Source organism: Bubalus kerabau, chromosome 1 (genome assembly GCF_029407905.1).
Source record: "Bubalus kerabau isolate K-KA32 ecotype Philippines breed swamp buffalo chromosome 1, PCC_UOA_SB_1v2, whole genome shotgun sequence".
NCBI lineage: Eukaryota > Metazoa > Chordata > Mammalia > Artiodactyla > Bovidae > Bubalus > Bubalus kerabau.
This window is the reverse complement of record NC_073624.1, coordinates 268448023-268473700: the sequence shown is the minus strand read 5'-3', so window position 1 is coordinate 268473700 and position 25678 is coordinate 268448023.

Below are 25678 nucleotides of genomic sequence, written 5' to 3'. Positions count from 1 at the left end.
ATTATTGCCCAATTCTCCTTCCCTGGCCCTTTAGTCTTACAAATCAGGGGAAACATCTGTGATTTATTGTGAAAGAGGAACAGAGATGAACACTCTAGAAGCCTCTCTACAAAAGCCACAGAAGCCTTTATACCTTTTTCAAGTAGCAGAATCCTAACTTCTATTTCCTATTTCCCTTAGTATGATGTCCTTGAAAAGAACTGCCATTTTCATTCAACAGAAATACTAAAAGCTAAGTTTACTTTCTAAAATTGTAGCTAAAGTGACACCAAAGTTAAATTCAGTTTTTTTCTGAACTTTTCATCTGAGTAGTTGTATCTTACAGTTTCTGTGTAAACAATATTCTTGCCATGATAAAATTTTGTACAAACAAAAATCATAGGATAACTGTTACTTTAAGTAATGCATTACTCTATAAATGTAAATAGCCATAAAGGGTAAAGAACACATTAAAAAGCAACTGAGTTTAATTGCATCCCTGGGACTACAGCTGGATGTTAGCTCAAAAAAAAGTCAAGGTCTGAGATGTATTTTTCAATTGCCCCTGAAATTGTAGAGTGGCTCTATGGCTAGCCTTCAACCACTGAATAGTATTTAAAGATGAAAGGTTTTTAAATGTATTTTTTTTTTAAATGTTGACATTTTATCCCACAATAATAGTATAAAATTTACTTGTTTTGTTTCTGTTTTTCTCCCATCCCTCCCACTACCACATTCCACCTCACTTAGGGAGGGCATAAAACAGTATTTCTGAGCAGGCATCGAAATGTTGGCCTTCCCAAATAACTTTAAAATTAGGACTGTAAAGAGACTATAAACAAATTGTATTGAATTTTAGTAATTCTGACCCATATGGCAGAAAGCAAAGAAGAGCTAAAGAGCCACCTGACGAAAGTAGAAGAAGAGAGTGAAAAAGGTGGCTTAAAACAAATCATGGCATTTGGTCCCATCACTTCATGGCAAATAGATGGGGAAACAATGGAAACAGTGACAGACTTTGTTTTGGGGACTCCAAAATCACTGCAGATGGTGATTGCAACCATGAAATTAAAAGATGCTCCTTGGAAGAAAATCTATGACCAACCCAGAGAGAATATTAAAAAGCAGAGACATCACTTCACCAACAAAGGTCCGTCTAGTCAAAGCTATGGTTTTTCCAGTAGTCATGTATGGATGTAAGAGTTGGACTATAAAGAAAGCTGAGTGCCAAAGAATTGATGCTTTTGAACTGTGGTGTTGGAGAAGACTCTTGAGAGTCCCTTGGACTGCAAGGAGATCAAACCAGTCAATTGTGAGGGAGATCAGCCCTGGGTGTTCTTTGGAAGAAATGATGCTAAAGCTGAAACTCTAGTACTTTGGTCACCTGATGTGAAGAACAGACTCATTGGAAAAGACCCTGACACTGGGAAAGATTCAAGGCAGGAGAAGGGGATGACAAAGGATGAGATGGCTGAATGGCATCACTGGCTTGATGGACATGAATTTGAGCAAGCTCTGGGAGTTGATGGACAGAGAATCTGGCTTGCTGCAATCCATGGGGTCACAAAGAGTCAGACAGGAATGAGTGATTGAACTGAGGGTATAAAAGGGGTTTGTGTTAAAGGGGAGAGGAACATGTCACCCCAAAATATGCCTCTTCAGCATAAGAATTATTTTAGGCTAATTATTGAAAAAGCAGAACCTGGAGAAGCTCTTAAGTTACCATTTTTTAAGAGACACTTGCAAGGGAAAATCTCCATTTGTACGGATGTCTCCAGGACTGTACCTGGAACAGAAGACCGACTCTAAATTTCTGGGAATGCTTAACAATGGAGGAGGTAACAACCATACCCTGTTTACTGTGCTTTTCCTGTTAACCTTCCATCACTGACCTTCCCACCCACTCCTTCCCATCCTGTTTATTTTTTTCCATCTTTAGCTGGAGATGGAATTTTTAAGGTGGAAGCTCAGGCCTTTTTGGAGAGTTACACAGGTTTCCTGGGTCTTTGCTGCATATACAGGAGGTATCCACTTTATTAAACTTCTGTTTGTTTTTCTCCCATTAAATTGCCTTTTCTTACAGGAGGTTTCAGCCAAGATCTTAAAAGGGTAAAGAGAAAATTATTTTTCCTCCCTAGACAGTATATAGATGGGTCAATATAGCCTGGAAACAAAGAATTCTACAGATTTCCTTTGGTAATAGGGCATTAATATGGCATATTTCTCCTTAGATCCTGATGTGGTCTCTAATTATCTGCTAGTACTCAGCTATTTCCAAGAATAGGGAAGACACTGTTAGTTACTCTGACAAGAGCTATGGAAATGAAATCCGTTAAGTATAATGTAGCAGGTGACCTTAAGCTAAAGAATAGGGGGTAAAGCATATTCCACGGAACCACTCATCCACCAGAGTCTTAACCTTTCACCTTTGCATATTGTGGATCGCTCTGTTGTCACAGGGAAAATAAGCCTAATGCATACCAGCTTTAAATCTTTCAGAAAAATAGCAATATCCCAAGTCACATTGTCCAATGGATAGTAACAATTTCCAAAACCTTGACTCAGAACTTTATGATTCTTGGGGAAATGAAGAAGAGCTTCATCTAATCAATCGATTCATAAGACAGAAAAAGTAATAATGAACAATTCTATCTGATGCATATGTATTTTCAACTTTTCCTTTTGTAAAGTTTACTTTGCTGACAAAGGTCCATATGGTCGAAGCTATGGTTTTTCCAGTAGTCACGTATGGATGTGAGTTGGACCATAAAGAAAGGAGTGCCAAAGAATTGATGCTTTTGAAGTGTGGTGCTGGAGAAGACTCTTGAGAGTCCCTTGGACAGCAAGGAGATCTAACCAGTCCCTCCTAAAGGAGATCAGTCCTGGGTGGTCATTGGAAGGACTGATGCTAAAGCTGAAACTCCAATACTTTGGCCACTGCGTGCGAAGAGTTGAATCATTGGAAAAGACCCTGATGCTGGGAGGGATTGGGGGCAGGAGGAGAAGGGGACGACAGAGGATGAGATAGTTGGATGGCTTCACAGACTCAATGGATATGAATTTGAGCAAGCTCAGGAGATGAAGGACCGGGAAGCCTGGTGTGCTGCAGTCCATGGTTTCGCAGTCAGACATGAATAAGTGACTGAACAGCAACATGCAAGGCACTGCCGGAGTATATTACTGTCACCACACTAGCGGTTGGCCATGACCAAGGTGGCCTTAATGGTCTTACCCTTCTCCTCAGCTTCATTAAAATTCAAATGGGTTTCATTCTTACTTTAAGTCTCTGATCTCCCTTTTCTGAGAACATTTACTTTATGAGGTTTGTAATTACAAATTCTTTCTTAATCCCTTTGAATTATAAATAAATCGTCCAGCCTCTGACCAGTTTTCCAACCCAGGAATATCTTTTTCAAAGACCAAAGAGCCAGTACCTTTGAAATGTAATAATCTAAAGAGACAGATCCCCTATCTCCAAGTTTCCTGACCCTGATTTAGATAAACATCAATTAGCAAATACAAAAGACTTCATCGCATTCACCAATGCCCCCCCCCAATAGCCTATCTCACCCCAGCTAATGGGAAACTCTCTTACCTCTTGTTTTAGTGGAGTTGAGTTCAATCTTTCCTATTGCAATAGTTTTGAATAAATTATTCCTTGACTCTTTAACTCTGCCCAGGGCAATTTTTCTTTGACAGACTATGGATTCAATAGAAATTGTACAATAGGAAAAATGTTATATTGTTTCAAAGATTGAAAATTATCAGTTATAATAAAGTGTATGAAGATAATGAGTCAGGGATGAAAGTCACAAATTCAAACTGTACCTGGGTCTCTGCTTAAGTGTAAGATTTCTTTGTCTTAGATTTCTATCTCATGCATGTATCTCTTTGTGTCCATGTGATGTGTAAGTAAAGTTAGATGTTACTCAGTTACTCTGAGTTACTATGGAATGGTAGTAACCAGGCTTCCTTCATAGCTCAGTTGGTAAAGAATCCGCTTGCAGTGCAGGAGACCCCAGTTTGATTCCTGGGTCGGGAAGACCCAGGAGATAGGCTACCCACTCCAGTATTCTTGGGCTTCCCTTGTTGTTGTGGTAAAGAATCTGCCTGCAATGCGGGAGACCTGGGCTTGATCCCGGGGTTGGGAAGATCCTCTGGAGAAGGGAAAGGCCACCCACTCCAGTATTCTGGCCTGGAGAATTCCATGGACTGTATAGTCCATGGGGTCACAAAGAGTCGGACATGACTGAGCGACTTTTACTTCACTTCACTATGAAATCGATCTTATAGAAGAGTCTAGAACAAACTTAAGTGCTCAGAGAACATGAGTAAAGAGTAAGGACCAAGGGATAGGAGGGAGAAAGAAGTGATATGTCAGGGAACAGCAACCACATTTATTTTAACAAGAGTGTGTCAACTACAAATTGGCACTTGTCATGGCTACTTACCATCTACAAGGATTGGATCATGTTCTGCTGCTGCTGCTGACCTTTAACTTCCCTGAAAGAAGTTCAGGATGGAGATCAGAAATGAGGTACTCTATACTCCAGGAAAAACTGGCAGAGTAGATCTTCAGATAGGCATTTTCAGGAGCCAATTTTATGAGCCCAATTCTTGTATCTCCTCATATTTAGAAAAACACTAAAATCCTTCATGGTGAGGATGGCTCCTCATGACTAGAAGAAACCTTCTAAAAAAAAAAAAAAAAAAGAAGGATATATAAGCTTGAATGCCTGTACTCCTCCTTCACCAAAACTACATATATACTGACCTTCATCCCTTACCTCTGTGGAACACATTCTTAGATCTATATGAGATGCTGCCACCTGAGCTATATTCTTCATTTTGCCTCAAATAAGACTTAACTTGCAACTCTCACATTGTGTGTTTTTTCTTTTCTTTTCAAGTGAGCAAGTGTGAGGTCCAATTTGGGGAAAATAAAAAATAAAGGTGCTTAGCTACAGAAATCCATCACTGAGAAAGCTTAAACACATAGTCTCTGTTGCTTAAAGGGTTCTTTGAAATCAAGTGGATTTTATTGATAGTTTTGAAGACTGAAGTTTGTATTCAGACAACCCAAAACATATCTGTTTAAAATGAGTATTAGAAGCCTTTCCCCTTTCTCATATTAACATTAAAACTGATCAGATGACCGAATTATTTTAAAAGTATTTTCACAGTAATCTCCTCACATTAAAATACTCTATCTGGTTATATCATGCAATACTTTATTTAGATATTTAGATCTATACTGTTACTCTAGCTCTTTGTAAAGACCTTTGAAATGTTCTTATCATCTACATAAAGCAGTATATGTTTTTATTTATACCATAATTACTACATTTATAATATTCAGCACTCTGATCAATGATTAATTAACTCACAGTAATAAATGCAAGGGTTTTCAGTTTACACGGCATTTCTGCAGTATTAGACCCTACTGATCACTCTTTTTTTCCTTCCTGATATTCTCTCATTTCTTTGCACTTATACACTGAATAATCATGATTTTCATTCTAATACTTTCTCCCTCTGCCTCTAAAGGTACATATGTAATTTGCATTAATTTTTCTTCTGTACTTTTTCCCCTTAGAAACCTCATCACTTAAACATTCATCTTGGCAACTTATTAAAGTAAGCACATTACATCTCTAGCATTCCTAAGATAGGGCTATGATTGTTTAGTGGAGACCTAAGAGCAGTTAATAGGAACTTGTCAGAGTAAATCCTTGGGACTGGGGGTATTATGATGTTCACTAGCATGCCATTTATTTATGCAACAAATATTTAGTAAGGATTTACAATGTCCCAAACACTGAGATAGATCATGAATATATACCAACAAATAAAAAGAACTCATTCTAGCAAAGACAAAGTAAGCAAGGAAAACGAGGTGAGTGAATATTGTAGCAAACTTATCTGCCAAAAGTTGTGTATGGTGTGAGAATGATTATCTCTTGCTATCATATGAGACAGTTCAAAGAAATGAAACAACTTTTAAAGGTTCAGTCTGGCATGGTTAGTGCATTGCACAATCAGGATGAGAATCTCTAATTATCAGGATGTCCAAATTCTTTCTATAGTCCCTTTCTCAAAAGAAATTAACTAGAATGTTAAAACCATAAGACAGAGAAAGCCATCAACAAGATGATGAATAGCAGATATCAGGCCTCATCTGTCTCATAAACACTGGTTTGGCAGCCATGTGCTAACCAAAGTGCCTTTGCAAGAGCTTTGGGATCCAGGTAGGAGGATGTAGCACCCTAGTGTCCAAGAGCAAGGACAGCAGCTTTCTGAAGGCAGGCCAGTTGAAAGCAGATCTGAGTATGGATCTGATCTGGAAGTGGCCTGATGACTTATCTACAGTCCCGCTCAACCATCTCCCAGAGTCTCTTTCACCCAGGGACCCAAAAGGAGCTACTACATATGCCAATGAAATAAACAAAATGAAAATGTATCCAATTGAACAGGAAAAAATATTTGTAGAGCATATACCTGATAAAGAGTAAATATTCAGCATATATAAGGAACTCCTACAACTCAGTAACAACAACAAAAAAGCACCAAAATAATCCAATTTTTTAAATATATTTTTTAATCTTTTTTTTAATCCAATTTTAAAAACAGGCAAAGGACCTAAATATACATTTCTCCAAAGAAGATATACAAAATGCCAACAGGTATGTGAAAAGGTGCTCAAAATCACTAATCATCAGGAAATTAAAAACAAAACCACAACAGGATATCACTTCACACCTATTTTAGGATGGCTACTATGAAAAAACAAAAAGATTAAAAAATGTGGTAAAGCCATGAAAATAATTGAATACTGTTAATAGGAATGTAAAATAGTACAGATATGGAAAAGAGCAAGGAGTTTCTTTGAAAATTTTAAAATACTGCTACCATATATTCCAGCAACCCTACTTCTGGGCATATATCCAAAGGAATTGAAGCCTCAAAAAGATATTGGCTGCAGCATTATTAATAATAATAATGTTCACTGCAGCATTATTCATAATAGTTAACATGTGGCTGGTTAGTTGCTAAGTCGTGTCCAACTCTACAGCCCCATGGACCACAGCCCAACAGGCTCCTCTGTCCACAGGATTTTCCAGGCAAGAATACTGGAGTGGGTTGCCATTTCATAAACTAAATATCCATCACTGCATAAATGGGTAAGGAAAATGTAGTATATATAAATATACACAATGGAATATTACTCAGCATTAAAAAGGAAGGAAATCCAACCATTTGCAAAAACGTAAATAGACCTGGTGGGCATTTTGCTAACTGAAAAGAGTCAAATACAGAAAAACAAATACTATATAATCTCATAGGTCAAAACTAAAACAGTCAAAACTCATCAAGTAGACAGTAAAATAATGGTTACAAGGGACAAAGGAAAATGAGAAATTGATGGTCAAAGAGTACCAAACTCAGGTATAACAGATAAATCAGTTCTGGAGATCTATTGTAAAATATTATGCCTATACTTACTAATATTGCATTGTATACACAAAAGTTTTTTAAGTGGGTAGATCTTATATTAGGTGCTCTTTGACAGAATGTGGTCCACTGGAGAAGGGAATGGCAAACCACTTCAGTATTCTTGCCTTGAGAACCCCATGAACAGTATGAAAAGGCAAAATGATAGGATACTGAAAGAGGAACTCCCCAGGTCAGTAGGTGCCCAAATGCTACTGGAGATCAGTGGAGAAATAACTTCAGAAAGAATGAAGGGATGGTGCCAAAGCAAAAACAATACCCGGCTGTGGATGTGACTGGTGATAGAAGCAAGTCTGATGCTGTTAAGAGCAATATTGCATAGGAACCTGGAATATCAGGTCCATGAATCAAGGCAAATTGGAAGTGGTCAAACAAGAGATGGCATGAGTGAATGTCGACATTCTAGGAATCAGCGAACTCAAATGGACTGGAATGGGTGAATTTAACTCATATGACCATTATATCTACTACTGAGGGCAGGAATCCCTTAGAAGAAATGGAGTGGCCATCATGGTCAACAAAAGAGTCCGAAATGCAGAACTTGGATGCAATCTCAAAAACGACATAATGATCTCTGTTCGTTTCCAAGCAAACCATTCAATATCACAGTAATCCTAGTCTATGCCCCAACCAGTAACGCTGAAGAAGCTGAAGTTGAACAGTTCTATGAAGACCTACAAGACCTTTTAGAACTAACACCCAAAAAAGATGTCCTTTTCATTATAGGGGACTGGAATGCAAAAGTAGGAAGTCAAGAAACACCTGGAGTAACAGGCAAATTTGGCCTTGGAATGGAATGAAGCAGGGCAAAGACTAATAGAGTTTTCCCAAGAAAATGCACTGGTCATAACAAACACCCTCTTCCAACAAGAGAAGACTCTATACATGGACATCACCAAATGATCAACACCAAAATCAAATTGATTATATTCTTTGCAGCCAAAGATGGAGAAGCCCTATACAGTCAGCAAAAACAAGACCAGGAGCTGACTGTGGCTCAGACCATGAACTCCTTATTGCCAAATTCAGACTTAAATTGAAGAAAGTAGGGAAAATCACTAGACCATACAGGTATGACCTAAATCAAATCCCTTATACAGAGGAAGTGAGAAATAGATTTAAGGGCCTAGATCTGATAGATAGAGTGCCTGATGAACTATGGAATGAGGTTTGTGACATTGTACAGGAGACAGGGATCAAGACCATTCCCATAGAAAAGAAATGCAAAAAAGCAAAATAGCTGTCTGGGGAGGCCTTACAAATAGCTGTGAAAAGAAGAGAAGTGAAAAGCAAAGGAGAAAAGGAAAGATATAAACATCTGAATGCAGAGTTCCAAAGAATAGCAAGAAGAGATAAGAAAGCCTTCTTCAGCAATCAGTGCAAAGAAATAGAGGAAAACAACAGAATGGGAAAGACTAGAGATCTCTTCAAGAAAATCAGAGATACCAAAGGGACATTTCATGCAAAAATGAGCTCGATAAAGGATAGAAATGGTATGGACCTAACAGAAGCAGAAAATATTAAGAAGAGATGGCAAGAAGACACAGAAGAACTGTAAAAAAAGATCTTCATGACCCAGATAATCACGATGGTTGATCACTGACCTGGAGCCAGACATCCTGGAATGTGAAGTCAAGTGGACCTTAGAAAGCATCACTACGAACAAAGCTAGTGGAGGTGATGAAATTCCAGTTAAGCTATTCCAAATCCTGAAAGATGATGCTGTGAAAGTGCTGCACTCAATATGCCAGCAAATTTGGAAAACTCAGCAGTGGCCACAGGACTGGAAAAGGTCAGTTTTCACTCCAATCCCAAAGAAAGGCAATGCCAAAGAATGCTCAAACTACCGCACAATTGCACTCATCTCACACGCTAGTAAAGTAATGCTCAAAATTCTCTAACCCAGGCTTCAGCAATATGTGAACCATGAATTTCCTGATGTTCAAGCTGGTTTTAGAAAAGGCAGAGGAACCAGAGATCAAATTGCCAACATCCGCTGGATCATGGAAAAAGCAAGAGAGTTCCAGAAAAACATCTATTTCTGCTTTATTGACTATGCCAAAGCCTTTGACTGTGTGAATCACAATAAACTGTGGAAATTCTGAAAGAGATGGGAATACCAGACCACCTGATCTGCCTCTTGAGAAATTTGTATGCAGGTCAGGAAGCAACAGTTAGAGCTGAACATGGAACAACAGACTGGTTCCAAATAGGAAAAGGAGTTCATCAAGGCTGTATATTGTCACCCTGTTTATTTAACTTCTATGCAGAGTACATCATGAGAAATGCTGGACTGGAAGAAACACAAGCTGGAATCAAGATTGCTGGGAGAAATATCAATAACCTCAGATATGCAGATGACACCACCCTTATGGCAGAAAGTGAAGAGGAACTCAAAAGCCTCTTGATGAAAGTGAAAGGGGAGAGTGAAAATGTTGGCTTAAAGCTCAACATTCAGAAAACGAAAATCATGGCAGCCAGTCCCACCATTTCATGGGAAATAGATGGGAAAACAGTGGAAACAGTGTCAGACTTTATTTTTCTGGGCTCCAAAATCACTACAGATGGTGACTGCAGCCATGAAAATAAAAGACACTTACTCCTTGGAAGGAAAGTTATGACCAACCTAGATAGCATATTCAAAAGCAGAGACATTACTTTGCCAACAAAGTTTCGTCTAATCAAGGCTATGGTTTTTCCTGTGGTCATGTATGGATGTGAGAGTTGGACTGTGAAGAAGGCTGAGCGGCAAAGAATTGATGCTTTTGCACTGTGGTGTTGGAGAAGACTCTTGAGCGTCCCTTGGACTGCAAGGTCATCCAACCAGTCCATTCTACAGGAGATCAGCCCTGGGATTTCTTTGGAAGGAATGATGCTAAAGCTGAAACTCCAGTAGTTTGGCCACCTCATGCGAAGAGTTGACTCATTGGAAAAGACTCTGATGCTGAGAGGGATTGTGGGCAGGAGGAGAAGGGGACGACAGAGGATGAGATGGCTGGATGGCATCACTGACTCGATGGACGTGAGTCTCAGTGAACTCCGGGAGTTGGTGATGGACAGGGAGGCCTGGCATGCTGAGATTCATGGGGTCGCAAAGAGTCGGACATGACTGAGTGACTGATCTGATATGATCTGATCACAAAAGAAAAAAGGGATGAGAGGGAGGACATTTGGGGGGTTATGAATAGGTATATAGCATTGACAGTGATGATCATTTCACAGGTATAGATTTATCTTCAAGCACCTTAAGTTGTATATATTAAATATTCACAGCTTTTTACATATCTATCATACTTGAAAAAAAAGGTGTGTTTTTTTTTTTAATCATGCACAATCCAGTCATTAGAGAATGTGTGCCAAGAAGCAAAGATGAAAAAGACATACAACAGCATAGTAATCATTCTCCCAGCAATCTCTTCATATGTTTTCTCTGTGCTTTGAATTAAATAGTAGAGCATCTAAGGAAGTGTGTTAAGATGTAGGTGAACATTAATAGACATGTAAGTTGAAGACAAATGGTGGTGGGGAAAGAGACAGTTAAGGTGCTTTAATTGGACTCTTTAATTTGAAGATGAATATTTTTAAAAAATCAGTTAATTTGGGACAATGTATATGCTACATTTTCTTTGTAAAGTATTCTAATAGAATACTTAATAGAAATCAGTATTATTCTGCCTTGACACTTAATAAATAAAAATATTTCAGCAGTAATACCATAGTCTTTAAGTTTCTTTTTTACAAATGTGACAACTGTTAAGAGAAAGAAAATAGAATGGCAGTGTTACAATTGCTACATAAAACTGCTGTCATTTTTTACGTTCTTCCTCATTTTACAAAAGCAGTGAGAAAAATTGTGAGAGTGCTTTCTTTTTTAAGCAGTTTGGAATGATATTATTTAGCTTGGATAACACTATCATTTATTTAGCATCAATATTAATGATTTAGAATGGAACTAAAATTACAGTAATGAAATTCATGGCTGATACTAAGTCCTCAGCTGTTAGAACTGCCCACGTGAGATAAATATACAAAATGACTTGCACTTCTTAGGACCCTGGATTATAAATTGCAATGGGAGTCTTAATATGAACTTGGACATTGGGGAACAAGGAATAGATATTTCCAGTGAGGAAAGAAACTCTGAATTGAACAATATTATTTAAAAACCAATATGCCAAATAAAAGGAGATCAGCTCATTTCATCTGAGTACTATTTTGTTGCTTTTACACTCTTTGTAAAGGAAATCTGTGTAGTATTCTTTTAAATATAAATTACTCACAGGGACTCTGAGGCTAAAGTCCTGTTCCTGGACTATTCTAACCAACATCAGCTGAGTCCCTTGGAATGTTTGATTTAAAAAAAAAAACAAACAAAAAACATTTACTAAACTGAGGTTTAATGACCTCTCTTACAGAGCAGTTTGAGCTTCCCTCTCCTGTACCTACTACTATCTGCATTAACTGGGGCAGTGGCACTGGTACCTAATGCCCGCTCCCATGAGGGTGTTAATCAAGCTATGTAGGGAATGCAATGGGAGCCATGTTTGCTTGTGTGTAAGAAGATTTCTTCTTAGTTTCTGCTTACAGAACACTGGTCCTTTCATTAAAACCAGAGCAGTGCAATTTCCACCCGACTCCAGTACTCTTGCCTGGAAACTCCCATGGACGGAGGAGCCTGGTGGGCTGCAGTCCATGGGGTCGCACAGAGTCGGACACAACTGAGCGACTTCACTTTCACTTTTCACTTTCATGCATTGGAGAAGGAAATGGCAACCCACTCCAGTGTTCTTGCCTGGAGAGTCCCAGGGACAGGGGAGCCTGGTGGGCTGCCGTTTATGGGGTTGCACAGAGTCGGACACGACTGAAGCGACTCAGCAGCAGCAGCAGCAGTGCAATTGCACCCCCACCCCCAGTGAAAGTGAAAGGTGCTCAGTCGTGTCCAACTCTTTGCGACCCCATGGCCTATACAGTCCATGGAATCCTCTAGGCCAGAATACTGGAGTGGGTAGCCTTTCCTTTTCTCCAGGGGATCTTCCCAACCCAGAGATCGAACCCAGGTCTCCAGCATTGCAGATGGATTCTTTACCAACTGAGCTATCAGGGAAGCCCCAGCCCTAGCTATTGGCCAAAAGGTTCATTGCAGAGGGATTGGGGGCAAAGAATAACACCTTGGATAATATATGTCTGGTCTTTAACAGAGAACAACAGGAAAAAAAAAAATTTCTTTAAACCAAATGAAGTTTTTTTAACCCCCTCCCCAAACTGGGGGACAGGAAACGATTTTCTGAAGGAAGAACTTAAGTTTGAGAAATTTAAGAAAAATAAAAAGTTATAGATCATCATCATCATAAGAGCAGCTACCACTCACTATTAACAAGCTACATGCTGGGTGTTCCAAATGGTGTACTTTATACATGTGACTCCATTTTGTGTAGACAACATCCCTCTACAAAATATTATTCATACCATTAAACATAAAAAGAAATGATGTCTCAAAAAGTGATAGTAATGTAAAGAAGAAAGCTTGGCCAGCATCACAGTCCACACACAGCCAAGGGCAGGGAGCCCTGCTTCCAAATTTGATGATCTTTTCACCCAGTGTGGTAACTACCTATAAGAGATTATCAGCAGAATTTAGACAAATGTAGACACATGATACCAAAATCAAACTAGACTAGTAGAAATTGCCATGGATTAGGAGGCAATGAATTTTCACTGGTGTATATTAAGGAGGAATTAAGAATTTATATCAGAATGCCAACACAATATTTACATGTTTTATGGAATTACCATATGTTAATTTTATAAAATTCTCTACATAAAATTCTGTGCATTTTTTTTTTTCTGTATTCATATGTTTTCTTTCTTAAGCCAAAAGTAGAACACTTGGTGTACTTTTAAGTTCTTAGAACTATATGGTAAATGTCTTTACATGACTATTAATGACAAAATTTCTAAATTAGATTTATATAAACTGGCTCTCTATTCTAGATCTGTAACTTATCAAGGCTTATGCCTTTTTGAGAGGGCTGCTGCTGCTGCTAAGTTGCTTCAGTTGTGTCTGACTCTGTGCAATCCCATAGACGGCAGCCCACTAAGCTCTTCTGTCCACGGGATTCTCCAGGCAAGAAATATTGGAGTGGGTTGCCATTTCCTCCTCATTTGAGAGGGCTACATATTACCAATGGAGTAGGAAATGGCAACTCACTCCAGTGTTCTTGCTTGGAAAATTACATGGATGGAAGAGCCTGGTGGGTCACAGTCCATGAGGATCCAACAGAGAATCAGACACAACAGAGTGACTGAGCACATACCTATATTACCAAAGCAGATACGACGGCATTTAAACCAGGCAGAGGAGAAGGAGATAGCAGAAGATAAGGTGCTTGGATGGTGACACTGACTCGATGGACATGAGTTCGAGCAAGCTCCAGGAGTTGGTGATGGACGGGGAGGCCTGGCATGCTGCAGCCCATGGGGTCGCAAAGAGTCGGACATGACTGAGAGACTGAACTGAAGCAAAGGTAACACTATCAGTAATAACCGTAGAGTCACCAGTTGATTCTCCTCCCTAAAGATTTGTACAAAGGAATGGGATTATTTAGAAATACATCGAAATTAAATTTTCCTTCTAAAAATAAAGTCATGAATGCTCATTATATGTAGTAAAAGGAAAAAATCCTCAATGGAAAACTTGGCTTAAAATCTCTTAAATCCTGATAAATCAGCACTTGCTTAAGCTACCATTCTCTGACCACAGGAGATGGGAAAGTTAAGGAAGTTGAAACAGAAAGTTGTGGGAGTCGGTGGTATAGCGCTGTTGCTAAGCAAGGGATAGTGCATTGCAGAGAGGAGGGTGAGACAACTAGCTCCTTTAAGTAGGAAAGGAGGAGAAGGCATGTAAATAAGGGAAAAAAAGTTTCTAAAAACTATGTTCAAAATTTAAAAAGCGTGCCCCTCCCCTAGCATTATCTTCCTGCTGAAACAACGCTGAATTTCTGCATAGCTTGTCATCCCTGTCCAATACTAAGAACAAATTATTTCTGAAGTTCCTATTTGTTGCACATCACATTCCTGTCGCAAGTGTCTCTGATAACACTTTTGCAAGGAGAGTTTTGAATCTACAAAACAGTATAGCAGGACTAACAGTCAGTTTCACTTCAGAATTATAAAAAAGATAAAAACAAAGCCCAATATCGCAGGTGACTCAGGATTCTCACAGAATAGATAAAGCAGGAAATTTGAAAGCCTCATATTTTGATAAAAATTCCAGTGAAAAGGTAAAATAATATAGAATATGAGTTTCCTTTCTAAAAAAAAATAGTAACGTAAATTAATGAGAAATAGGGATAACAATTCTAGCTTCATGGAATCTTTTTTTCATAGACATATAATGGATAAATCAATCTTCTGACATGGGCTAATAGAATTTTAAAAATTAAACTTTCAGAAAGCATAGTAAGAAGCTGTCTTAGTCTACTGGAGTTACCAGAATGGAATACCATAGGCTAGGTGGCTTAAATGACAGATATTTATTTTCTCACAATCTGGAAGCCGGAAAACTCAAGATCAAGGTCCTGAAGGTTTCAATCCTATTCCTCCAAAATAAATAAATAAATAAGCAATCTTTCTTTTTAATACAGTATCATCACATTTATTTATGAGCTCTTTTCAATATATAGTTTGAGTATCTCATTATCATACTCTTTATTTCAATTGTAAGTGGTAACTAACAGAGGAAGTCAAAATTAAATGCTAAATTGGATGTATAGTATGTTTTATTATATTTTCAGAAAAGTTTAAACAGTCTCTTCTTTCAAAGAGATAGCATAGACATGGAAAACTATAAGATAAATAGACTGGAATAAATTGCTACACAAGAACTGAATTAAATAAAAGATATTCTAGGTAACATAATTTGATGTGAGTACTCTCCATTAGGGGAGAGATTATGTCATGATAAAAGGAAATCTCATTATCTTGATTGGTCAGGATAATTATAATCTACTAATAATTTGAATAATTTGACAGTCTATGAAGGTTTAGCGGACTTTCAGAAGCTATTTAAATGACCTAAATAATGCTTTGTGTGCTAGAATAGGAGGGTATGCCAAGATAAACTTTGCAAAAGGATGAAACAGGGTGACCATTTAAATGAAAAATAAGCAAGAAGGGGAATTCAAAGCCGACAAAAGCAACTGGGAGAGGAAAAGATAGAAAAAAGGAAAGCATTTTGATCTTTCTGGTGAAAGGCTTTAGGAATAATGAGAATATTGCAGACTTGGTGTTCAATGCAATGGAAAACTGATGAAGGGCTTCAGGTAGGTAAAGATGGGTCAGTGTGACAGATGAAGAAGCCAGCTTTTTATTCTTTTGTTTTGTTTCAATAGGTCATTTTTATTTTTTTTTTAAATTTTATTTTATTTTTAAACTTTACATAATTGTATTAGTTTTGACAAATATCAAAATGAATCCGCCACAGGTATACATGTGCTCCCCATCCTGAACCCTCCTCCCTCCTCCCTCCCCATACCATCCCTCTGGGTTGTCCCAGTGCACCAGCCCCAAGATTCCAGCATCCTGCATCGAACCTGGACTGGCAACTCGTTTCATACATGATATTTTGCATGTTTCAATGCCATTCTCCCAAATCTTCCCACCCTCTCCCTCTCCCATAGAGTCCATAAGACTGTTCTATACATCAGTGTCTCTTTTGCTGTCTTGTACACAGGGTTATTGTTACCATCTTTCTAAATTCCATATATATGCGTTAGTATACTGTACTGGTGTTTTTCTTTCTGGCTTACTTCACTCTGTATAATAGGCTCCAGTTTCATCCACCTCATTAGAACTGATTCAAATGTGTTCTTTTTAATGGCTGAGTAATATTCCATTGTGTATATGTACCACAGCTTTCTTAGCCATTCATCTGCTGATGGACATCTAGGTTGCTTCCATGTCCTGGCTATTATAAACAGTGCTGTGATGAACATTGGGGTACACGTGTCTCTTTCCCTTCTGGTTTCCTCAGTGTGTATGCCCAGCAATGGGATTGCTGGATCATAAGGCAGTTCTATTTCCAGTTTTATAAGGAATCTCCACACTGTTCTCCATAGTGGCTGTACTAGTTTGCATTCCCACCAACAGTGTAAGAGGGTTCCCTTTTCTCCACACCCTCTCCAGCATTTATTCCTTGTAGACTTTTGGATCGCAGCCATTCTGACTGGTGTGAAATGGTACCTCATAGTGGTTTTGATTTGCATTTCTCTGATAATGAGTGATGTTGAGCATCTTTTCATGTGCTTGTTAGCCATCTGTATTTCTTCTTTGGAGAAATGTCTATTTAGTTCTTTGGCCCATTTTTTGATTGGGTCATTTATTTTTCTGGAGTTGAGCTGTAGGAGTTGCTTGTATATTCTCGAGATTAGTTGTTTGTCAGTTGCTTCATTTGCTATTATTTTCTCCCATTCTGAAGGCTGTCTTTTCACCTTGCTAATAGTTTCCTTTGATGTGCAGAAGCTTTTAAGGTTAATTAGGTCCCATTTGTTTATTTTTGCTTTTATTTCCAATATTCTGGGAGGTGGGTCATAGAGGATCCTGCTGTGATGTATGTCAGAGAGTGTTTTGCCTATGTTCTCCTCTAGGAGTTTTATAGTCTCTGGTCTTACGTTGAGATCTTTAATCCATTTTGAGTTTATTTTTGTGTACGGTGTTAGAAAGTGTTCTAGTTTCATTCTTTTACAAGTGGTTGACCAGATTTCCCAGCACCACTTGTTAAAGAGATTGTCTTTAATCCATTGTATATTCTTGCCTCCTTTGTCAAAGATAAGGTGTCCATATGTGCGTGGATTTATCTCTGGGCTTTCTATTTTGTTCCATTGATCTATATTTCTGTCTTTGTGCCAGTACCATACTGTCTTGATAACTGTGGCTTTGTAGTAGAGCCTGAAGTCAGGTAGGTTGATTCCTCCAGTTCCATTCTTCTTTCTCAAGATAGCTTTGGCCAGACAGATGAAAAGTACTTGATCCTGAAAATGGGAAATGAAGCGAAAATGAGGGACTAGCTGGCAAGCTGAAGATAATCATGTCTATTTTACAGTGAGAAAATAATATGAAGAGGAACAGGGACTAGAACGCAGAAAGCAAATGTGATGCTTCCTTGAGGAACTGGCAAAATGTAAGTTATCAAAAGATAATTCTTGAATGAAACAATTAGTGATTCACTGAATGATAGTATGTTCAGTTCAACAAACATACTTAGTACACACTCTGTATCTGGTGAGTTTGTTGCTAGGGGTGGATAGCAAAAGTGGTGTCTGAGCTTCCTTGTTTGCTGCACTGAAGAGATGATGACATTTCCAACAACAAATAGAAATCTACGTTTAATCTTCATGGATGCATTCTGGTTTTGCTGGGACTTAATCCTACTGTCATCGACTACGTGGAAAATATTTATTGTTGACTGGCAAAAAGAAGGCATTTTCAAGTGTAACTTCTAAGCTTTCAAGCTTACTAGCAAATTGAATATTAAAGTCAATATAATTTGCATTTATGAAGATTTATATGCATAGAAGTGAATTTTTCAGAATGTTTCTATCTATCTCAGCCCTTGGAAAATGAGAAAAATGAAACATTAAACTGAGTCTTGCAGCTTACCTCCTCTGTCATTTATGACACCTAATTCTGCATCTTGCAAAATAAGAGTATAATTTCAGAAAGCATTTGGCTGATGGTTTAAGAAAATATTAAATGATGCTGTTATTCACCTACAAATGTCAGCACCAAATAATACAGCAGCACTTTGCTCCTGGATTTGTATATTCTCTGCCCACAGGTTTAAGAACCAGCGGAAAAGAGCAAGGAAAGATTTTCTGCCTTGAGCTTCAGGTATTGTTTAAGGCCTATTTGCAATAATGATGTCTTCTTCATTGGAATATTATAAAGTATTTTTAGATCTAAAATGCCTTTGAAATATTAAAAAGTGTTTTCAAATCTAAAATGAGTTATTCAAGAGAAAGTAAATCCCTTGGAAGCTATTTGAATTATCTACATAGAAAATAGCTATTTCTAGCCCATAGTATTAGAAAAACAATCATCTTCTCTGACACTCTTTCTTCCACTTTCCTTGCTGAAATAAGTAACTTACAGTGGTGCCTCATATTGGACCCTGCCAAAACTAAAAGATAACAGCTTTATTTATAATATAAATACACACAATCTTAGCATAGGTTTGGGGCAATAGATACTGAACTTTTAAAAATAACCATATTGCATTGCTCCTTAGATGCTTTGAAATCTCTCAAATCTTGACTGGAAAGATTTTTTACTTTCTTGGTCATTCACAGAATTCAGTGTTGTCTTAGGTTTGATGAAATAGAGTAAGATAAATTGTTATGTCCAGAAATAAATTCCCAATGTATCTTTGAATTTGTGGCCTGAAGAAAAATTTTAAAAAGGGTGTGAAAAGATAAAGACCTTCTTGCAAGACCTGTGAAGTTATTATTTGGGATGTGTTAGCCATACAATCAGCAGCACAATTTTTACTCAGCGAACTTTTTGCTTGACCAGGAACTTGTTTAAAATGGCTACTTTCACCTTCACTTGGAGGCAAACTTTAATGCCCAAGAGACAAGTATAGCTGTTTAGGTAATTAAATAGTTTACTTTATTTAGTGTTTGGGGGGAAAAAATAAATGCCTGACAGTGTGAAGGTAGCAAGCTTAATTACCACTTCTGGAGCCGCTGCAAATCACTTGTGTGACCATTCTGTCTTGAATATATAGCAGGATGAAAATGGTACCACTGCCCAAGACAGAATGCTTGCTATAAAACCTGCCACATGGGAAGATGAAATAGTGAAGTTAGAATCACCTTAATGGCTAAAACACGAGCTTGGGAATCCAGAAACTACTTCTGTTTAATCTCTCTCCATCTTTCCCTCACAAGGCCAACACTCCCTTGGTTATATTAATTAAATGGAAATGATTATATTTCCAGTTTCTGTGAGATAATACACAAGTAACACAATCAAGACATGTAGCAATTTTTGCTCCTTGGAAGAAAAAGATCACTTCAATACAAATAAAAGGAGAAAAAATTATGACAAATAAATCAGAATTACCATTTACCAGGGTGGATAGAAATTTGATTTGTGATAAAGTTGCAAGTTATACTAAGGGATTTTTGTTAAACAAGAAATATTTGGAGTTCTCAAGGCTCAATTTCCCACCAATTTGGTGTGACTATGGTTTTTATTGTGTTCCTACTAGAAAAAAAAAAAAAATCCTATCGTCACTACCTAATGCACTTGGCAAGCTGTTCAGGATGCACCGCACCTCTAGGAAAAAAGAACTGGTGCCTAACACATTTCTTTAAGCAGGTGATCTGTGAATCCAGATGGTCTCCTAAGCAAGTTTCATTGTATTTCCAATCTCAGAAGACAGAGGCAGAAAAATACAGGGAAGATATTCAATATAGCTATATTTCAGAGGAGGTAAAGTAGCATTCTTGAATAAACAACTTAAAATTTCATGAGGAGTGAGAGCGTAGCCTGTGTGAGGCTCATTTGAACAGGGATGCAGAGACAGGCATGGGTCCTGGTTCCATGACCCCATCTTAATTACAAACTCCCTAAGTAAAGGTCCATCTAGTTGAAGCTATGGTTTTTCCAATAGTCTTGTATAGATGTGAGAGTTGGACTATAAAGAAAGCTGAGCACCTGATGCTTTTGAACTGTGGTGTTGGAGAAGACTCTTGGGGGTCCCTTGGTCTGCACAGAGATCAAACCAGTCAGTCCTAAATGAAATCAGTCCTGAATATTCATTGGAAGGACAGGTGCTGAAGCTGAAACTCCAATACTTTGGCCACCTGATGCGAAGAACTGACTCACTGGAAAAGATCCTGATACTGGGAAAGATTGAAGGTGGGAGAAGGGGATGACAGAAGATGAGATGGTTGGATGGCATTGCCAACTCAACGGACCTGGGTTTGAGTAAACTCTGGGAGTTGTTGATGGACAGGGAGGCCTGGCATCCTGCAGTCCATGGGGTTGCAGAGTCAGACCAGACTGAGCAACTGAACTGAAGCATCTGCTCTCCATTATCTCAGAACTGGGGAGAACACCAACAATTTCTTCATTCACATTCCCATTTTTAAGATGAAGAAACTGATACTAAAAGGGAGCGAGGGACTTGCCAATAGTCCCAAAACCAGAACAGGGGCATACACAGGTGAAAACTCAGTCCAGCGTTTTTGCCATTGCAAACATGCCACCCTTCCTCAATGGAAAAAGAAATGAATATGCTGAATTACTATAGACTACTGTATGCTCTCTAGCATTCCCTCCAACTCTAAACTTGCATATTTTTACATCAATATAGTAAAAGCTTGGAAAGTGTTAAATATTTACATAGAAAGCAATTTTAAGCTGGCTAAACCAACAAAACAGAGAAGCTAAATGCAGAACAAAAATGGAAGAGAAAGCACCACGTGCTCTTCTCCTCAAACCTCACTGTCAATCTTTAACATTTACTCTCAAGCATTTATATTCAAGATGATGTTTTTCTTTATTTACTATTTCCATTTGCAAAAGCCACTCCATTTCAAACTTCCAGGAATCTGCAATAAAATCACATTAAGCTAAGTAATAAAATGCCATTATTGGACTGACAAGAAGCTTCACTACCTGAAGCTTATAATGCTTGCTCCCCTACCAACAGGGATGTTGTGAGGATTAATGAGATATTTAAAAAGCGCTTTATGCATACAGAGAAAAGAGCCTCATAAATGCAAAGGAGAAATAACACTAGTTTATCTCCCCCATCAACGGAGGGAATCTTGTCTAAACAGATGGACCTGGAACGATGTCTTGAAATTGAAAAAACACTACCTGTGTTAGAGGAGGCTTAGGAGAAAGGGATTCTTGAGAATAAAAATGCCTCTGAAACCAGATAGGTTTTATTCTTTAAGCATTTATCCAGGGTGACCCACCATCTTGGTGTGCCCCTGACTGTGGTGTTTCTTGGGTTGTGGATTTGCAGTGCACAAAACCATACCGTTCTAGAACTGGCTGGTCACTCTCTTTGTAGGAGTTTTCTCTTAAATGATTTTCATTTTTCTTAGCTCATTGACAACCTCACTTTCTAATATTCAGATTCAAACTGTGAACTATTTAATTAGCTGTGATGGTGACATGTTTGGGGAAAACGTTCAAAGTATTTAAAGTGAGACCTTCCTGGTGGTCCAGTGGTTAAGACCCTGTGCTTTCAACATAGGAGGCCTGAGTTCGATACCCACTCAGGGAACTAGGTCCTACATACCTCAGCTAAGAGTTCACAAGTCACAGTGAAGATCCAGTGTGCTGCAACTAAGACTTAGCAGAGCCATATCAAAAATAATAATGAAAACGTAATGCATAAAATAAACTTAGTTCCTGTTCACAAAGGCCACACTATCTTTGGGGACAGCCAAGCAAAACAAGGGAAATCGCCATAACATTTCAGTCCAAACTTCATTGTCTAATTTAACTACTGATACTTCAGCATCCCAGCCACTTCTGATCTGTCTCAGAGTAAGAAGCTCCCACTAATCTATCTTTTCTAATCATTTACCCTTAGTTGCACGAGGTCTTTGCTGCTGTACGTGGGCTCTCTCTAGTTGCAGTGAACTGGGGCTACTCTTTGTTGTGGGGCCTGGACTTCTTATTATGGTGGCTTCTCTTGTTGAGGAACATAGGCTCTAGATGCACGGGCTTCGGCAGTTGCAGCAGGCTGGCTCAGTAGTTTGTGGCATGTTGCTCTACAGCCTGTGGAATCTTCCCAGACCCGGGACCAAACCTGTGTCCCCTGCATTGGCAGGTGAACTCTTATTCACCACCAGGGACGCCTGTTCACACTAACCTTAACCACAATCTCCTACAGTAGTGCTATGTGCTTCCTTGGGGTTGACAACAGAGGGGAATTTCCAAAGGGTTATAACTCCTGAAGTCCACTGTGGATTGCCTGATCACTGAAGGAGCTCCATTGTTTGAAGATGTGGCTGCACAGAGCATTTGCCCCGAATGCATCCTATCTGCTGAGCACCATTCTCAACACGTTTTGGAAATACTAAAGATGCCTTTGCTTCTATTTTGGACCTCTCTTTGAACTCTATTTATCTTCCCTTTCACATCTCAGTATTCCTTCTATTTCTTCCAATAAAATTTTAATGTCAAAAATAACAAAAATCTATGAAATGTTAGAAGCAAGTTAAATACTTCGTTTAAAAACTTAGTTTAAAATATAGAATATCCCTGCCATTACAGTTTCTAACCCTGGAGGAATTAGGGAGAACTTTGGGGTGGATAAAATATGGACTTTGCAAAAGCAAATGTTATACAATTTTAAAACTGTTGTTTTAGCCTTTATTAGCAATTTCTTTTTCTTTCTTTTTTTCAATATACTGAAACATCAAAAAATGAAATGGTCCACAGCATTCGTACCCTCTGGCAGATGCTGGGACTGTGATGAGACCAAATAATAGAAGCAATATGCATCTATCTTTTACTCTGTCGTCAACGGTCTTCTTACTATAACTCTATAAAGAAAATGCACTGTCTTTTGTCTCTTTTATGCATCTTTACATGGCAGTTCCATTTGATAAACCACATATTATCAGAAAAAGGGGACCTTAACTTCAAACTGTACTCCATGATGACCTCCTTCTGTATCAAATGATTATACACAGAGAAAAGAAGAAAAGACATTATTCCCCAGCAATCTAATGCTCATTCTAGCTTACTAGTTGTCTAAACAGAGTTACAGCTGCCTTGACTGCTTTTCTGCCTCTAGCTCCTTGTAGATTAATGTATATTTGCCTGGATTGCTACTTTTCATTCTGTAGTACAGCTTGAAAAAACAAGCAGCATCTGAAACCAACAAGCCCGGTCACGTTTAGAAGGTTTTTCCATATACCTGGGCTTCCCTAGTGGCTCAGCTGGTAAAGAATCCTCCTGCAGTGTGGGAGACCTGGGTTCGATCCCTGGGTTGGGAAGGTGCCTTGGAGAAGGGAAAGGCTCCCCACTCCAGTATTTTGCCCTGGAGAATTCCATGGACTGTATTAGTCCATGGGGTCACAAAGAGTCGGACACGACTGAGCAACTTTCACTTTTCATATACATGCTGTGCACACATACTCAGTTGCTCCCCCTCCCAATTTTACGTGAGTGTTCTCAGCCCCCCACAAGGTATAATTCTGCATTCTTCCTGATACTACAATTATATGGAAAATGGTTAACATCTATCTGCAGCTCATAATGGAAGCAAAAGATGACAGTTGTAGCTGGATACCTAAAAATAGGAGCCCTCCTTGAAAACTTACACAGAAACCCCACATTTTAACTTTCAAAGTTGAAGAAAACCATGGAGAATTCTCATTTTCTGTGGAAAATATTCAAATATACTTCTATCCTGTGTACCTCCCCGGTGGTCCAATGGTAGAGAACATACTTGCCAATGCAGGGTTCCATCCCTGGTCCAGGAAGACCCCACATGTGGCAGAGCAACAAACTCTGATTCACAACAACCAAGCATGTGTTTCGAAACAAGAGAAGTCAGTGCAATGAGAAGCCTGAACGCTGCAACAAAGAGTAGCCCCCACACTCACTGCAGTCAGAAAAGCCCGTTTGCAGCAAAGAAGACCCAGTGGAGCCAAAAAAATACATATAAATAAATACATCATATATATATATATATATATATATATATATATATATATATATATATTTCCACCCTGTAAAATTGTCTTACAAATAACAAGGCTTTAATTTTTAGACATCAGATGTAGGTCTGATAAGATAAGCTTAGCTATGACTGTAATTCTGGGTCCATAAAAACTTGAAACCAGCAACAAATATTTTTGAGCTCCTACTTCTTTCAGGGAGCAAAAGGATGAGGAAGATATGAGCTTCAGAAGCTGACAGACCAGTAGAAACATAATGCAAGCATATGAGCCACTAGAAGGATCCAAATGCACACCAAGGTAAAGTAGAGTGGATAGGGAAGTAAGAAAAAGGAATTATGGCAGTTTGAAAAGTGTGGGGGCGTGGATTTCGTTTAGGAAGATGGCAGACAAAAATATCTTCCTGGAAGGAGTACTATTTGATGTGGAGGCTTGAGGGACAAGGAGAATTCTGAAATACAACAGAGGGGAGCTATTTCTTTCTTTTCTGTGTTATCGTCAATCAGGTGACACTTTACTATTCATCTTGAACGGTAACCATGATGAAGCAAAGACTATTTTTTCCTTAAATATCTTTATTTAATTAACATACATTTATTCATTAAGTGATGTTCCTGGTGAAGGCTCTCTGGGATTCATTCCTGTCTTTTCACTAGCTCTATAGCCCTGGACATATTACTTACATATTTTGTGTCTCAGTTCCTGTAACTGTAAAATGAACATGATTTCAGTTTCTACTTCACAGGGCTGCCATGAAGATTATGTGAGAAAAAAGCACATAAAAATCTTAGAGAGATATTGCAACACAGTAAGTAACGTTTACATGTTAGATGTTGTGAAAACTGCCAGAGGTATCAGTATGAACAAAAATTATAGAAGTTGGCAGTGGGGGGTGGGGGGTGGGGAATGATATTTAACCATGTAGGCTGGTCTCAATATAGGAGAGGAAAGTCGTAGGAGCTACTGAGGATCATCTCCTGGAAACATAATGGGGGTCTTTCATATTGTGAAAGACGATGCACACCACAACTGGGAGGTCCTTCTCAGGGACCGGAAGTGATAAAGTATCAGTGTTGCATGGAGTGAAGTGGGAAAACCAAGTGGTAGTTATCAGATCAGCTCAGCCACTCAGTTGTTTCTGACTCTTTGCGACCCCGTGGACTGCAGCCAGCCACATCTCCCTGTCCATCACCAACTCCCAGAGTTTACTAAAACTCACAGCCATTGAATTGGTGATTCCATCCAACCATCTCATCCTCTGTCATCCCCTTCTCCTCCCGCCTTCAATCTTTCCCAGCATAAGGATCTTTTCCTCAGCTCTTCTCATGAGGTGGCCAAAGTATTGGAGTTTCAGCTTCAGCATCAGTCCTTCCAAGGAACACCCAGGACTGATCTCCTTTAGGATGGACTGGTTGGATCTCCTTGCAGTCCAAGGGACTCTCAAGAGTCTTCTCCAACACCACAGTTCAAAA